The 15633-nt window shown below is 47.5% G+C and overlaps 1 protein-coding gene across 1 annotated transcript in view; it reads left to right on the forward strand.

The window, feature by feature from the left end:
• Nucleotides 1-15633, forward strand: part of LOC147663829 (uncharacterized) — a 276738-nt gene that overhangs the window by 188493 nt on the left and 72612 nt on the right. The window lies entirely within an intron of this gene.

A 15633-nucleotide genomic window follows, 5' to 3' on the forward strand; every position in this document is an offset into this window, starting at 1 on the left:
TGACACATGCCCTCTGGCATAAGCGGGCTCTGCAGTAGGACCTGAAGTTCCAGTGTGGGCAGCATCCGCAAAATCTCTTTTTTTTTTATTTCAAATCTTTTTTATTGAAGAATAAGGATAAAAATAAAGACAATACAATAAATCTTTAAAGGTACAAATGAACAAATTCTTGGTATCATGACACTTACAATAATCAAAAAGCAAATCAAGGGAAGAAGATAAGAAAAAGGAGAAAGAGAAAGAGAGGTAGAGAAGGGAAAAGATAGAGGAAAAGAGAAGAAAGAGGTGAGAAGAGAGAGGACAGGTGTATCCATAGGGCAATAGTAGTTGGTTTACCCAGACTTGGCACACTGTGTGCGTAGCAGAGAATATGCAGTAAGTATACAAAACCAAAAGCAAACACCTCAAATTCCACCTAGATACTGTCTAGGAAAGTCAATTGTTGAGATGCATATCATGGTGGTTCAAAGTGGGAGGATGACGCATCCAGGGATGTCCAGAGTTTTTTGTTCGAGGGCTTCCAAGTGGCTGACTGTAGTGCAGGATTATCTGCCCCTCTTAAAAATGATAGCCATTCCAGCCATATTTTGAAGTTGACTTCGTCAAAATTTTTCCATTTGTAAAGAATGACCTTGCACGCCAATGTCAGCATAATATCAAGCAATTGCCTGTCATGAATGTCCGGCAATTGTGTTTCCAGAGGACCTAAAATGACATATATGAAATCTTGGACAGGCGTGATTCCAAGTACTTGTTGAATGTATGTAAATATTTTACTCCAGAATGTTCGTAATAGGGAACAATGAAAAAACATGTGTGCCAAGTCACCAGGAGCTTCATGGCAGTTCCAACAGGTAGGCGTATCCCTCAGTTTACATTTAAACAGTCTCTGGGGGGTCCAGAACACTCTATTTAACAGCATATATTTCGTTTGACATAGGATCGGGGATATCTTGTTTGTCAGTGCGGTGTTGTGTATCACCTCCCAGTCTAATGCAATGCCTGTGGAATTAGGTTCCGCTTCCCACTTAATTTCGGTCAGCCTATGTGGTTTCTTGGGTACGGGGAGGAGCAATTTATATATTCTTGATACAAAATGGTCAGCATGGTATAGTATTCGTAGCCGGGTCACAAGCCAGGGTAAGTCTGTGTTGAGGGGGCATTTGGAGATAGCGGCCTTCAGTTTTAGGAACTGGTAAAATTCTATGGGTGGTAAGCTAAACTTTTCTTGCAATGTCGAAAAGGGCAGGGGTCTGCCATTATCATAGAGGTCATTCACTATGTGTATACCTTTTCCAGCCCACACTTCCCAGTAAAGGGTTTTCCCTTCTATCCGGATCTTAGGGTTATGCCATAGTGAGAGTAGGGTGGATCTCTTAATCACCAGAGCAGTCTTATGATACTGGTCAAGTCGGAGAAGTGCTCTTCTGGTATTTAGAAGGATGTATTTAGAGTGAGGTATATGGGCCAGATCCATGGTGAGGAGAGACGAGAGGGGTGCATCTGCTATTAACGACCGTTCAATAGTTGGCCATACTGGAGTGTAGGATGTATCCTCAACCAACCAAAGGGCCCCTTGCTTACAGAGGAAAGCCGTTTGGTAGTTCCTAAACGAGGGCAGGCCCAGGCCGCCCTTATCTTTTGCTAGCTGCAGCTTTTTAAGTGATATCCTGGCTTTTTTCCCTCGCCATAGGAACTCTCCGAACAGCTTGTCTACCTTCTTAATAAATTCGTCTGAGAAAGTCATGGGGAGCATGCTAGCCAGGTAGTTAACTAGAGGCGTGCACATCATTTTTAGAGTCTCAACCCTACCCCACCAGGACAAGAATTTTGGTGACCAGTTGTCTAGCAAAGTGGATATCTTTTTTAATGTTGAGTCTTCATTTAACTTCAGAGTCGTAATCAAGTCCTTCTCAAAGTCTAGGCCTAAATATTTAAAAGCTTTCGGTTGCCAGGTAAGGCCAGATGTTCCCAGAATTCCCTTATCCCCGATGTTGTTTAGTAACTTAACCTCTGTTTTATCCTTGTTTAATTTGTATCCTGAGACTCTAGAGAACCCCTCAATTGTGTCCATCAAGGCCGGGATAGCCTCGTCAGCTTTTTCCGACAAGATCAGGACATCGTCGGCGTATGCAGTCAATTTTACGGTGCAATCCCCAAATGGAACCCCAGCAATGGCTTCATTGTGTCTGATGTGCCACAAAAAGGGTTCTATTGCCAATAAGAACAGAGAAGGCGATAGTGGGCAGCCTTGTCTCGTCCCTTGTTTTAGGCAGAAAGAGGAAGAGAAGGAGCCGCCCGCTCTGACCTTAGCGGTAGGGCCGACATATAAAGCCATTACGAGTTTAGTAAACGTCTCTCCTAGGTTGAAGTTGCGTAAAACTGCCTCAAGGTAGGACCAATCTACCTTGTCGAAGGCTTTTTCTGCATCTAGTGTGACTGCCACCGTGGGGGTCGTCAAAAGCTTCGCTTTTTCTAGAGCATGGGCCAGTACTCTGGTGTTATCACTAGATAGTCTATGTTTTAAGGAACCCGCTTGAGACGGATGTACTAGGGTAGGGAGGACTTTTTGCAGACGGGCTGACAAGATCATGGCCAGTAATTTACAATCAAGGTTAATCAGGGAAATCGGCCTGTAGTTCTTTGGAAGTGATGGGTCTTTGCCGTCCTTTGGCAGGACTGCAATAGTCGCCTCAGCCAACGTGCCTTTGACTTCTCCTGACTCCGTAAATTCGTGAAAGAGGTTTAGAAGAGGATCAACAAAGTCTGATGCGAAAGTTTTATAAAATTTGGCCGTGAAGCCGTCCGGACCTGGTGCTTTCCCACATTTTAACCCCTTGATCGCTTTTTCCACCTCATTAGCCAAGATCGGCCCATTCAGACTGAGTTGCTCCTCAGGCTTTAACTTTGGTAGTACACATTCTTGTAAATATTCCTGAATTTTGTCCTCCACCACCAACTCGTTTTTAGAGTATAGGTCCTCATAAAAGTCTTAAAAGACCTCAGTTATCTTTTGGGGGTCCGAGTGAGCGACTCCCGTCGAGTCCCTGATAACATTAATAGCATTCTTTTGTACTTTAAATTTTAAGTATGCTGCCAGGCTCTTACCGGCTTTGTTAGATTCACATAGCTTAAACCTTCGCTTCCTATCCAGCCACACTCCTGCTCTTTCGCTCACTAGCTTGTTATATTCGTATTTTCTGTGGGTCATGATATTGAACGTTTCCCGGTCCCTTGTCATTTGGTGTTTGTTCTCTAAAGTAGCTATCTCAGCTTCCAACCCTTCTAACTTCGCATTACAATCCCTATTCATTGCTGAACGGATTTTGATGCACACCCCCCTGATTGTACTTTTCAAGGCCTCCCATCTCACTAGTTCTGAAGTATCCCCTCTCACATTAGTCTCCAAGTAAGATCTAATAGCCTCCAAAATTTTTGTCCTATTCTGTTCTTTGTGCAGGATTTCTTCATTGAGCCTCCAGGACGTTTGTTTAGGGGACGGTTTAATGTTACTGATGGACAGAGATATACATGAATGATCCGACAGTACCCTTGGTTCAATTGAAGTATCCTCTATCCTTGCCACACCATTTTGTGTAATGAAAATGTAGTCAATGCGGGAGAACGAGTCGTGAGGGGAAGAGTAGAATGTGTAGTCTCTATCAGTAGGGTTTTGTATCCTCCACGCATCAATTAAATGGAATTGTTGGCATAGTTTGATGAAGGCATTATGTGACTTGTTTGGTTTGAATGTACACTTAGAGTCCCTATCTAAGGCCGGGTCATGCGGAAGCTTAAAGTCACCCCCAATTATGTGTATCGCCGTATCAGGCACCGTTGCAATCTGCTTGACTAAATCCTGCCAGAATTCTAAATCATTAGTGTTAGGTGCGTAGACATTAGTGACAAAGAATTCCGTATTATCCTTAGTGAGTTTCACCGTAACCCAGCGACCCTTTTCATCTGATGAGGATGACAGTAGCTCTACCTTGGACTTCTTTGACATTAATACCAGAACCCCATTCTTTTTACCGAGTGCACTAGATCCTACAACCTCTGTATAAAACTTGTTGCGCAGAGTGTAGAACTGTTTAGCATCCAATTTGGTTTCTTGCAGCAGAACGATGTCCCCCTTTTGTCTCCGCAAATAATCTAATATCTTTTGTTTTTTAACGGGCTGATTCAGACCCTTAACATTCATGGATAAAATTTTCAATCGATCAAGAGAGGTTGTACCAAGTGGAGTGGACAATGTTCTATGTGACATTTACCACGGTGTATGTATCATGGTTGTACTAAGAGAGCCAAGGGAAAACATAGCACTCGGCGCATCATGTAAAGGGCATATTGTTCTGCTACTTAAGCTGAAACACAGTCGAAAACCACAACCAGATATTTGGTTACCCAAGGATATAGCACGCCTGGTCTGAGTATGGATATACAAACACATCATATGCATGATACAACTTGTCCAATCAGGAGCAAAGAGATAGATCAGAAAAGAAAGAAGCGGTACGGAGAGGAGAGGAAAAAGAAAGGAGAATGAAGGAGAAAGAAGGAAAAATAATACAAACCATAGAACACAGCACCCATCCCTCCCAATCCCACGCAACCCCCCACCCCACCCACCCCAATTGTGATACAGAAGCATGGCGACGTGAGGAAAACCGCAGTAACCCCCCCGTCTAAACTTAGTCATGTATAGACATTGGAACAACAATACATAACGAAAAATGCATATAAAAGACTATGCAAGCAGTGGAACGTTGGAATGATGCAGCAGAACCGACATGTGAACAACAGCGCATACACAATATACATTCTCGGTAAATCAGAATAATTCCTGAGTGCTCACTAGACTATGATTATCGAACAGAAATTTGAGAATATAACCTCATGGCCCATGGAAGATATTATAGCGTCATATCCTACACTAAAGGCACGTAATGGCTAGTAGTATCCAAGTCGTCACATCAGTGGTGAAAAACCTAAACAAGGAACAATAGAACATCAGTAATCAGTAATCAAAGAGTCACAGTTTTGTCAGAACGAATCCGGTCTACTCTGAGTAACCTGTCAGTATATCAAAGACTGGAGTTAGACAGCACGTTGTGATTTATATATCCCGGCCACCGTCACATCGGAGCCAGCAAGGCGAGCCAGCACTAGTCAAAAGGATCAGATCAATAACAGCTGGACCACGCCAGCTTGAGCCAGGGAGGTAAAGTAAAGAGACTTCCAGGTCATCATAGATCCTCCAGTTGTGGAAGGTTTCCGTAGACTTGAGACCTATCCTGTAAGAACCCAGCAATAGTTAAGCAGAGCTGACTTTTAGTAAGAACAGAGCGCAGAAAACTTTATGACAGAACCTAACGTGGTCACTTGTATCCTGAGGCAGAGGCCGAGGCTAATAGACCATCCGGGTTATTAATTTCCATGTCTCGCTCCATGTCTCGTTCTTCTACATCCTCAAGCATACGTTTGAGCTTCCTGGGGTCCGTGAAGTAGTGAGACGATCCTCTTATTGTCACCCTATATTTCGCTGGACCTACAAAACCAAATTGGTATCATTTCACCGATAGTTGTGGACGAAGGGCAAGGAAGGCCTTCCTTATTTCCACAGTTTCCTTACTGTAGTCTTGAGAAATGTAGACCTTGGAGTCCTTCCACAAGATATGATTGTGCTTCCGCACGAAGGCAAGGATCTGCTCCACATGTTGGTAGCGTAATGGTTTACAGACGATGGGCCTTGGTCCTTTCTGCGTTTTAGTGATTCTCCCTGGGACTCTATGTGCCCTATCAAATTCAAGAGGGTTGGAAAAAGTCAGGTTCGTGGCTTTAGTGAACCAGGATTCTAAGAACTGAATGCATGAGCCTTCCGACTCTTCGGATCCTTCCGGAATTCCAAAAATCCGTAGGTTCCCCCTCCTATTCCTGTCTTCCAACTCGGCCAGTCGTCTAGTTGTCTGGTCAGAGGAGATGTGTAGGTGTTTCAGAGCCGTTGTAGTTTTGACCTCTATGTCCTCCAGGCGACTGATCCGGGATTCTGTTTCTGTTAGGCGCGCATTGGTGTCTCGGATATCTTGACGGATTGCCACCACTTCCTCCTTGGTGACCTTGGCTAGGTCCTTCACCTCATCCAATCTGTTCAATATCATGTCAAGTGCGTCCGGGGTAACTTTCTTTGGCTTGTTTGGCGATCCCGGGTTAGAGTGATCAGATTTAAGTCTCTTAAAGGTTCCTTGGTCTTTGGTATCCATTGCGATCACCGGTTCTTTCTCCGTGCTATCAAGAACTGTAATTATTGACCTGAAAGTTCCCTTCGGTATTGACGCGGAGCAAATAACCAGCAAATAACCAGCACTCGACTACCTCGGAGGTTGGTCAGCCAGAACTCAGCTCACTGATGATAGCATGAACTCAGCTTACTGATGATAGCACTTTGCAAAAAGACATTTGTGGAACAGGGTGTCCCCTTCATTCATTCACTCATTCACTGTGTGCACGTGGCGATAACTGAGGCTGGAGCATTAGGGAGCACACTGCGAGTTGGCGTTAGGCAATCCAGGTGCACATTTCAGCAGATGTAAGTCCTCATGAGTTGATTGTCAGATACTGTGAGACCACCATGAAATGTAACTGTAAAGATTGCGTTGTGGGCTAAGGCAGGCACTCCAGGAACACAGCGTAGCAACAACCATCCCCTCTGATCAGTGCAGGAGTATGTGCAGGAGTGTATGATTAATTTCTCCCTTCATATCAGGATAGATCCCAACAGTTATCAGCAGTGTTCATTTGATGCCAAAAAAACGGCCGATTGGGCATAACTAGTGAGGAGAGACAGTTTGCCTTGGTTTTACATGCATTACCGAGTTGCGGCCGCCATCTTGGTAAAGGCAAGGGAAGCCTTGCAATGGCCGATCAGATCGTACTTACACGATCGGTAATACAGCTGACCCGGTGTGTACTTTTCCCCCGTAGACGCATCCACCTACTTTCTCTCCTCTTAGGACTTCGGGTGTGCCGCTGCGCTTCGTAGGAGCTCGCTACACGCTCCGTTTCCTTCCCTTGGATCGCGCTGCCGCCATGGACGCCTCACTCGGCGCAGCTCTCGTTCCGGAACAGCTACGGGCACCAGGGTCGGCTCATTACAGGCAGGGAGTGATCCGACGCTAGATCCTCCGATCACGTCCCCGCTACAAGCATGGAAAGGTGTTCCAATTTTGCTTGACGACGCTCGTGACGGGAGGAGAGACGCTTCAAACCGCCATCTTCCTCGGCGTCCAAGCCACGCCCCCGCATCCGCAAAATCTCTGACATGGCCCAGATCATTTGGGCAACTGCACAAGAACTGCAGTGGTGGTTAAAGAACCATGTTTGTGTCGGTGGCAAACCCCTCTTCCTTCCCCAACCAGATTGAGTAGCAACAGTTGATAGACTTTGACCTTCCGCCCGAAGTCTGCGATGTCGTCCTGGCAGCGAGGCATCCCTCCACCACCAAAATAGTATACTCCTGCGGTTGGGACAAGTTTGTGGCATGCTGTGCAGAAAAGCAGATAGATCCCTTTTCTGCTCCTCTTTCTCAGGTTCTTCTCTTTATTCTTTCCCTTGCCCAGCAGGGCTCTGCTCTGGGCACCTTAATGGATTATCTTTCTGCTATTTCATCTTTGCTGCGGTTGCCTGACCAGCCATCCCTCTTTAATTCCCCTATTGTACATAGGTTCTTAAAAGGTTTACAACATATGTTTCTGCGTTCTCCCTTTATCATGCATCAGTGGGACCTTAATCGTGTTCTGACGTTCCTGATGTGCGTTCACATTAAGCCCTAGCACACTTGTCCCGTCAGGCTCCTTACCATCAAGGTGGCCTACCTGGTGGCAATAACATCTGGCCGGAGGTTCAGTGAGCTTCAGGCTGTGTCATCCAAGCCTGCTTGCCTGAAAATCCACGCAGATTAGCTGGTTCTACAAACTACAACTTCATTCCCTTTCCTGTAAGCAAGTCCATCACTCTGTCTACTTATCTGCTCCGCCACCTTCCCTCTAAGAAAGATGAGTGCTTTCACCACCTGGACCTAAAAAGAGTGTTGTCGTTCTACCTTGACCGCACAAGAGTTTCAGGTGGACTTTTTGTGGGGTACATCACAGCGAAGAAGTGAAAGACTGTGCAGAAGCAGACGATCCCCCGATGGACCATGCTGTGCATTAAAATCTGCTATGCAATGGCCAAGAAGTAACCCCTTGAGGGTTTGCATGCTCGTTCTACAATAGCCAATGCTGCAACTACTTCGTTAGCATGCAGAGTCTGAACTTCTGCAGCAACGTGTGCCTCATTGCACATGTTCACAAAACACTATTGCCTGGACAGTCCGGTCCGTCAGGACTGGCACTTTGTACAGTCCTGCAGGAATTTTTTGTGTGATTGTTTTGCAAACCCCCTTTCGAGGAGGTATTGCATAGGCATCTATTCTAAGACCAGGAATCTGCGGCTGAAAGTCTCTATCAGATGGACGAGTTGCTTGTCTTCGGTAATGCCTTATTGGGTTGAGACTCTAGCCGCAGATTCCTTACTGACCCACCCGTCATCCCTGCTCTGCAAACCGCTTTCTAGGACAGGTCTTTTCCCTTTTCAGGGCCCTAGTTTCCACACAAGTGGTCATTTCTCTTTGTGGATCCGTGCTCCTGTTGGAAAGTCGAGAAAATTGATTAACGTCCGCTCGCTGGGGTGACACCTACATAGGTGCCATGCACGTCACTTCGGGTGTGGATGACACCGACATTGCTCCACTGAGTCTATTAATGCCACCTATCAACGTGCAGGGGTACATCTCACAAGTTGCCGGGTCCAGTCTGACACCTGCGATAATTCTAGGGTAAGGACTCTGTGGCTTGATAGTCTCTACCAGATAAGACGTTACCAAAGGTAAGCAACTTGTCCTACTACTTATATACCAAAAAGATGATTTATTGGCATTATTACATGTTACTTTAACGGTAGATGGGGTGCTGCAACGTGAGTATTTGACCTCTAAAGTAAAGTTTCAGCAGCACTGCCATTCTAATGAGTTCTGCTTTATGTGCCTTATTCTTTTTAATGTTAAAGCAGATAAAATCTCTATGTAACGTTACTGAGTATCCCATAAAATAAATGCGCATTTAGGTGGTGCTACTTGTATAGCACAAACCTATCTAAAGAGCAAAGGCTGGTGTACAATTAAAATTAGTTTACAAGTAAAGCAATACAAGCCTTTTAATAAACCAGCATTCAATGTAAAGCAATTGTCAAGTTGCTAGTCTATCTTTCCTTTAAATATTTTTTCATGTACTAAAGCTGAATGATTTCTTTTAAGTTGGAACAAAATGAACAGTAGGAGAGCATATATTTACGCTTATGCAGATGTGGAATTATCTTCTGCTACAGTGTCCACAATAATTATTTCCCCTACAGTATTTTTCTGTACTTACCTAACCACTCACAAGATTTGTCTTGAAATGAATGGCCACCAGTCACCAACAGATAGTGAATACAGGATGAAACTCAGTATTTCTGCCAAAAGTGTTTAGTTTAAGGTATGACTTATTTTTTTATGGGGTTGTTTTGTTTTTTACCGTTCCAATACATAGACTTAACTCGGCACCCCCGCTTCCAACAGAATGCAATGCATGAATAAAGCAAGAAAAATGTAAACATTTAAAAAATGAAAAACCCAAATGACCCTTAACAGCTCAAACACCAGAGTTACATTGCTTATTGTTTTCAAGATGTAGACTTTGAAATGGCCTTAGGTACGAGGCATGTGGGCTGCTGAATTCATATCTGTGCATAGATCGCCGACTAGTGTTGGGCCCGGATGATTGCACATTGTTGTCCTGGAAGAGTCTTCGAAGTATCACGAGATAGGTGGCTCCTCCCCTGGACTACAGTGCGCCTGGGCATCGACTTCATCCTCAGATTGTTTTTTTCCGCCATTGGGTTCGGATGTCTTTGGGTTCCCTCTAGTCGGAATCGAAAAACGTCTTTAGTTCTTCGTCGGTATAGTCTTGCGTTCGGTCTTAGTTCTTCCAGCTCAGTTCCGAGCCGGATTCAATACACCCGCGTGCTTTTGGCGCGGAAGGCCCAGTCGACGCATCAGACCCTATCGACTGTTCGTCATGGACCGTAGTCCATTTAAGAGATGTCCCGTCTGCAACTCAAAGTATCCCCACATCGACGTCCACCCGGTGTGCAACAAGTGTCTGTCGCCGGACCATGATGAAGCCAAGTGCATGGCTTGTTCCCGCTTCAGGTCCAAGAAGACGCTTAAGCTTCGACGCGCTGCGCGCCAGGAGACCCAGCAAGCTGTTCCGGCGCCTGCGGACATTTTCGATGCTGGGGATGTCGATGAAGAATCTACCAGGGACATCAGGGAGTCGAACCCCGCGTCGGACGTCGACTACGACTACGACGCGGACGCCGAAATGTTCGAAGCTGAAGAAGTCGTCGACGAGGTAGGAGACGACGACGGGCCCTCGGGGCCATGGAGGATAGCTCGGACGAAGAGCTACCTCAAACTGACACTGGGGCCGTACCAATTCATAAGGCTCAGGTCGAGGGATCGCCACTAGGCCTTACCCAAGATCTTACGATGGGTTCTACGGCTCCGCCTTCAGGCTCGGACACACACATTGCTGTTGAGCCGCACCCTGGAAAATCGAAACCGAAAGTGAAACCTACGGTCTCGACACAAGAAACAGCGCAGGTGCACTCCTCGAAACCGAAAGTGCGCATCACTTTGGTCGGATCCAAGGCCTCGGCGCCCTCGGCGCCGAAGAAGCAGAAGGGTGTTGTCGAGCCGAAGGCTCAAGTCAAGGGCGTCGAGACGAAGTCTGCCGCGCCGAAGACTAAAGTCAAGGTGGTCGAGCTGAGTACGTCGGCGCCGAAGGCGGTCGACACCAGCAAAGGACTCGGTGACCCGAAGAAAGCTCTCGGTGACCTGAAGAAAGGACTCGGTGACCCGAAGGTTCTCGAGACTCCACGTCAACAGGACAGGGCCAAGAGCGGCGCACCCCGAGAGTCCACTCCTGGTGAGGCCTCGAAGGATCCCGTCGAACCGGCGCGCCCGTCCGCCGCTTTCACCAAGAAGGTGACGGACTCCCTACAGCGCATCAGGGAGAAGGCCTCAACGGTCGGACCAAAAGATCCTCCGCCTCCGAAGCCGGTCGAGAGACCTCACAAGGCGTCGACGCCCATTCACTTTACGTTGCGGCCAAAGGTGGCGCCGAAGGCTTTCACTCCTAAGGCGGTCGCCAGCGTCCCCGAGAAGGTTTCCTCGGTGCCGAAGTCGTCTACGGTGGTCTCCACCCCAAAGCCTCGACGACCTTCAGTAGACGAGCAACAAGAACACTTTATTGATGCCGAAACGGGCAGGCTTTCCCTCCACAAGCGGAAAATTGCCCCGGAACAACCAATGGAGTCCTACAAGATTCCTCTGAAAAAAAAGAAGGACTCTGCTTCCACTCCTGTCTTGGTGGAACCACTTTCTCCACAGACTCATGATGTTTCGCCCACTTACTCTGATGTGGACGCTGGGGAGGGCGATGTCTATGATGAGTACAGCTATCCCGTCTATACAGACCCTGATGATACCAATGGACCCTGGGCTGCTGGTGCTGACCCAGGTGATCCTCATTCAGGACAAGACTCTCAACTATATTCTGTGAAGACTTCTCCTACAGAAGATTCTGCAGCATTCAATGCCCTCATTGAACGGGTAGCTAAAAATCACAACGTCCAGCTCCATGCTGACCCTATTGACGTCGATTTCCTTTTTGATACTTCCTCAGTCTCGGAGAGGACTGTCAAGACTCTACCTATGTTAAAAGGTGTCTTAAAACATGCTGGAGAGATCTTTAAAGAGCCTACCAGGGCGAGGGTGATAAACCCTAGGATTGAAAAAAAGTATAAGCCAGCGCCTACTGATCCTACCTACATCAAAGGACAGTTGCCTCTGGACTCTCTTGTCATCTCGAATGCCCGGAAGAGGGCTAATTCTCAGACTACGGGTGATGCTCCTCCCCAGACAAGGAATCTAAGGTCTTTGAGGCATCGGGGAAAAGGGTGGCAGCACAAGCGGCCAACATCTGGCGCATTTCCAATACACAAGCGCTTCTGGCGAGGTATGACAGGGCACACTATGACACACTGGAGACCCTGTTGCAGCACCTGCCTGATGAATACAAGGAGGCAGCTGAGATGCTTATTCAGGAAGGGAAGCTGATCTCTAATGCTTCAATTAAGTGCGCTCTGGACGCGGCTGACACCGCAGCCAGGGCTGTCAACTCTAGTGTCATGCTGAGACGACATGCCTGGCTGAGAATCTCTGGATTTAAGCCAGAGATACAAACCACCATCCTTAATCAAACCGTGAATCCAGATCACCTGTTTGGCCCAGAGGTTGACACCACCTTAGAAAAGATTAAGAAGGACACTGAAACGGCTAAATCCATGGGTGCCTTACAGTCCCAGCAGTTTCGGGGTGGGTCTTTTCGTCTCTCAAGCACTAGAGGCGTTTCCAGAGGCCAGCTCTCCCAAACCACGCAGTACTACAAAGGCAACACTCAGTTCACATACACCAACAAAAGTCGAGGTGGATATCGTGGTAACAGCGCCAAGGGCAGAGGTCGTGGAAACAACTCCAGATCCTCTGCCACCAACAAACAGTGACGCCTTGTCACTGCCCCCTGACCATGCAACACCGATCGGGGGGAGACTTCAGCAGTTCCTGCCCGTCTGGAGAACCATCACCACAGACCGGTGGGTCAGAAAACTTATACAATATTGTTATTGTCTGGAGTTAACATCCACTCCACCCAACATACCCCCAAGACACCGTCCTATGTCTGCCGAGCATTTGCACTTATTGCAGCAGGAGGTCCTTGTCATGCAGCAAAAAGGAGCAATAGAGCTCGTGCCTGTGCAGGAAAGAGGCGCAGGGGTCTACTCCCTGTACTTCTTAATACCAAAAAAGGACGGGTCCCTCAGGCCCATCCTGGACCTCATGCCCCTCAACCAGTACATCCTGTCGGAGCACTTCCATATGCTGACCCTGCAACAAGTGCTCCCGTTGCTCAGTCAGGGGGATTTTCTCACAACTTTAGACCTAAAGGATGCGTATTTTCCCATTCCACTGCACCCGTCACACAGAAAATATCTCCGGTTCACCATCCAAAACCAACACTACCAGTTCAAGGTTTTGCCTTTCGGAGTCACCACGGCACCCAGGGTGTTCACAAAGTGCCTGGCGACAATGGCGGTGCACCTAAGGAGACGGAACATTCTTGTCTACCCTTATCTGGACGACTGGCTCATCCAGGCGAAGTCAGCCCAGCAGTGTGCCGCTCACGTGTCCCACACCTTTCACCTCCTTCACGACCTGGGATTCTCACTGAATTACCCAAAATCCCACCTCCAGCCCGTCCACATACGGCAGTATCTGGGTGCGACGATAAACACTCTGGCAGCCACAGCACAGCCGAATTCAGTGAGAGTCAGCAGCATTCAATCGCTGATACGATTCAAACCCCAACATTCGCTTCCAGCAAGAGTGTTCATGTAGTTGATAGGCATGATGGCCTCCTGTATTTCCATAGTCCCGCACGCGAGACTACATATGCGTCTGCTTCAGGAGTGCCTTGCACGTCAGTGGACTCAGGCTCACGGGCAGTTGAAAGACCTAGTGTTGGTGAGCGGTCGGGCATACAACTCTCTGCATTGGTGGAATCCACGAAACTTTTGCAAGGGACGACCGTTCCAAGAGCCTGTGCCACAGATAATCCTGACAACGGACGCTTCTCTCCAGGGATGGGGAGCTCATGTACTCCATTACACTGTGCAGGGAATATGGACGCAACAGCAACGGAAGATGCACATCAATGTTCTGGAACTGATGGCAATCTTGATGGCACTAAAAGCTTTCAAAGTATATCTGTGCAACAAGGTCGTGTTGATCCGGACGGACAACATGACAGCCATGTACTACATACAGAAACAGGGAGGTACCCACTCTCCGCAGCTGTCTCATCTGGCTCAGAGCATGTGGAAGTGGGCCATTCAGAGGAACATCTTCCTCATGGCAGAACACCTCCCGGGCAAGGACAATCAGATAGCGGACCTGCTCAGCAGGTACAGCCACCAAATGCACAAGTGGGAGTTGCATCCATCAGTACTCCACCCGTACTTCCAAAAGTGGGGTCATCCAGAGATAGACCTGTTCGCCACAAGGGAGAACGCAAAATTCCAAAGCTTCGCCGCCAGGTTTCCACACCCGCAGTCGCAGGGCAATGTGATATGGATGAACTGGTCAGGCAGATTTGCGTACGCTTTTCCCCCAGCAACTCTGATACCGCTGGTGGCATGAAAACTCAGGCAGCACTCGATGACTCTCATCCTGGTTGTTCCAACGTGGGCTCGCCAACCATGGTACACCACGTTTCTGGAACTGTCCGTGGTACCGCATCAGAGGCTACGCCTCACACCCAGCCTTCTGACGCAGAGCCATGGCGACATTCAGCATCCAGATCCGCAACAGCTCAACCTGGCGATCTGGCTCCTGAGGTCTTAGAGTTTGGCTACCTAAACTTGCCTCCAGACTACATGGACATCATCCGGGAGGCAAGGAAGTCCACCACTAGAGCATGCTACGCGGCGAAGTGGAAGCGGTTTGTCATTTACTGTGCAGACCACAACATTAACCCACTAGATGCATCTATTCAGAACATCATTTGTTATCTTTTTCATCTGTACAAATGTAATTTGGCCTATGATTCCATTTGCATACATCTATCTGCGATGGCTGCTTATCTCCAAAACAGGCAGCACCTCTCACTTTTCAGGGTGCCTGCTATTAAAGCCTTCCTAGAAGGGCTCAAGCGTGTTATTCCTCCGCGAACTCCGCCAGCTCCGGAGTGGAACCTCAATGGGGTCCTCACCAGGCTGATGGGTCCCCCCTTTGAACCTCTGCATTCCTGCGAGATTCAGTTCTTGACATGGAAAGTGGCTTTCCTTATTGCGATTACATCGCTGCGACGAGTTAGTGAGCTCCAGGCACTAACCATACAAGAGCCATTTATTGAAATTCATTCCAACAGGGTGGTGCTCCGCACTAACCCAAAATGTCTTCCTAAGGTAGTATCTCAATTCCATATTAACCAAACTATTGAACTACCTGTGTTCTTCCAAAATCCTGAGTCATTGGCGGAGAGAATGCTCCACACCCTTGACGTCAAAAGGGCCTCGATGTATTACATTGATAGGACCAAGGATTTTAGGAAAACTAAACAACTCTTTGTTGCCTTTGCGCCACAACACAAAGGTAACCCCATTTCCAAAGCTGGTATAGCTAGGTGGATAGTTAAATGTATTCAGATATGCTATCTGAAAGCCAAACGTACTCTCACCATTCCAACGCGGGCCCACTCCACCAGAAAGTTGGGGGCCTCTATGGCTTTCCTTGGAAATATCCCTTTGGAAGACACATGTAGAGCAGCCACATGGTCTACCACACACACATTTACAAAGCATGATTGTGTTGATGTGCACTCCAAACAGCAGGCAGCTGTAGGGCAGGCTGTTCTAAAAACACTTTTCCAGACTGCT

The sequence above is a fragment of the Lissotriton vulgaris genome, unplaced genomic scaffold (genome assembly GCF_964263255.1).
Source record: "Lissotriton vulgaris unplaced genomic scaffold, aLisVul1.2 SCAFFOLD_474, whole genome shotgun sequence".
Lineage (NCBI taxonomy): Eukaryota > Metazoa > Chordata > Amphibia > Caudata > Salamandridae > Lissotriton > Lissotriton vulgaris.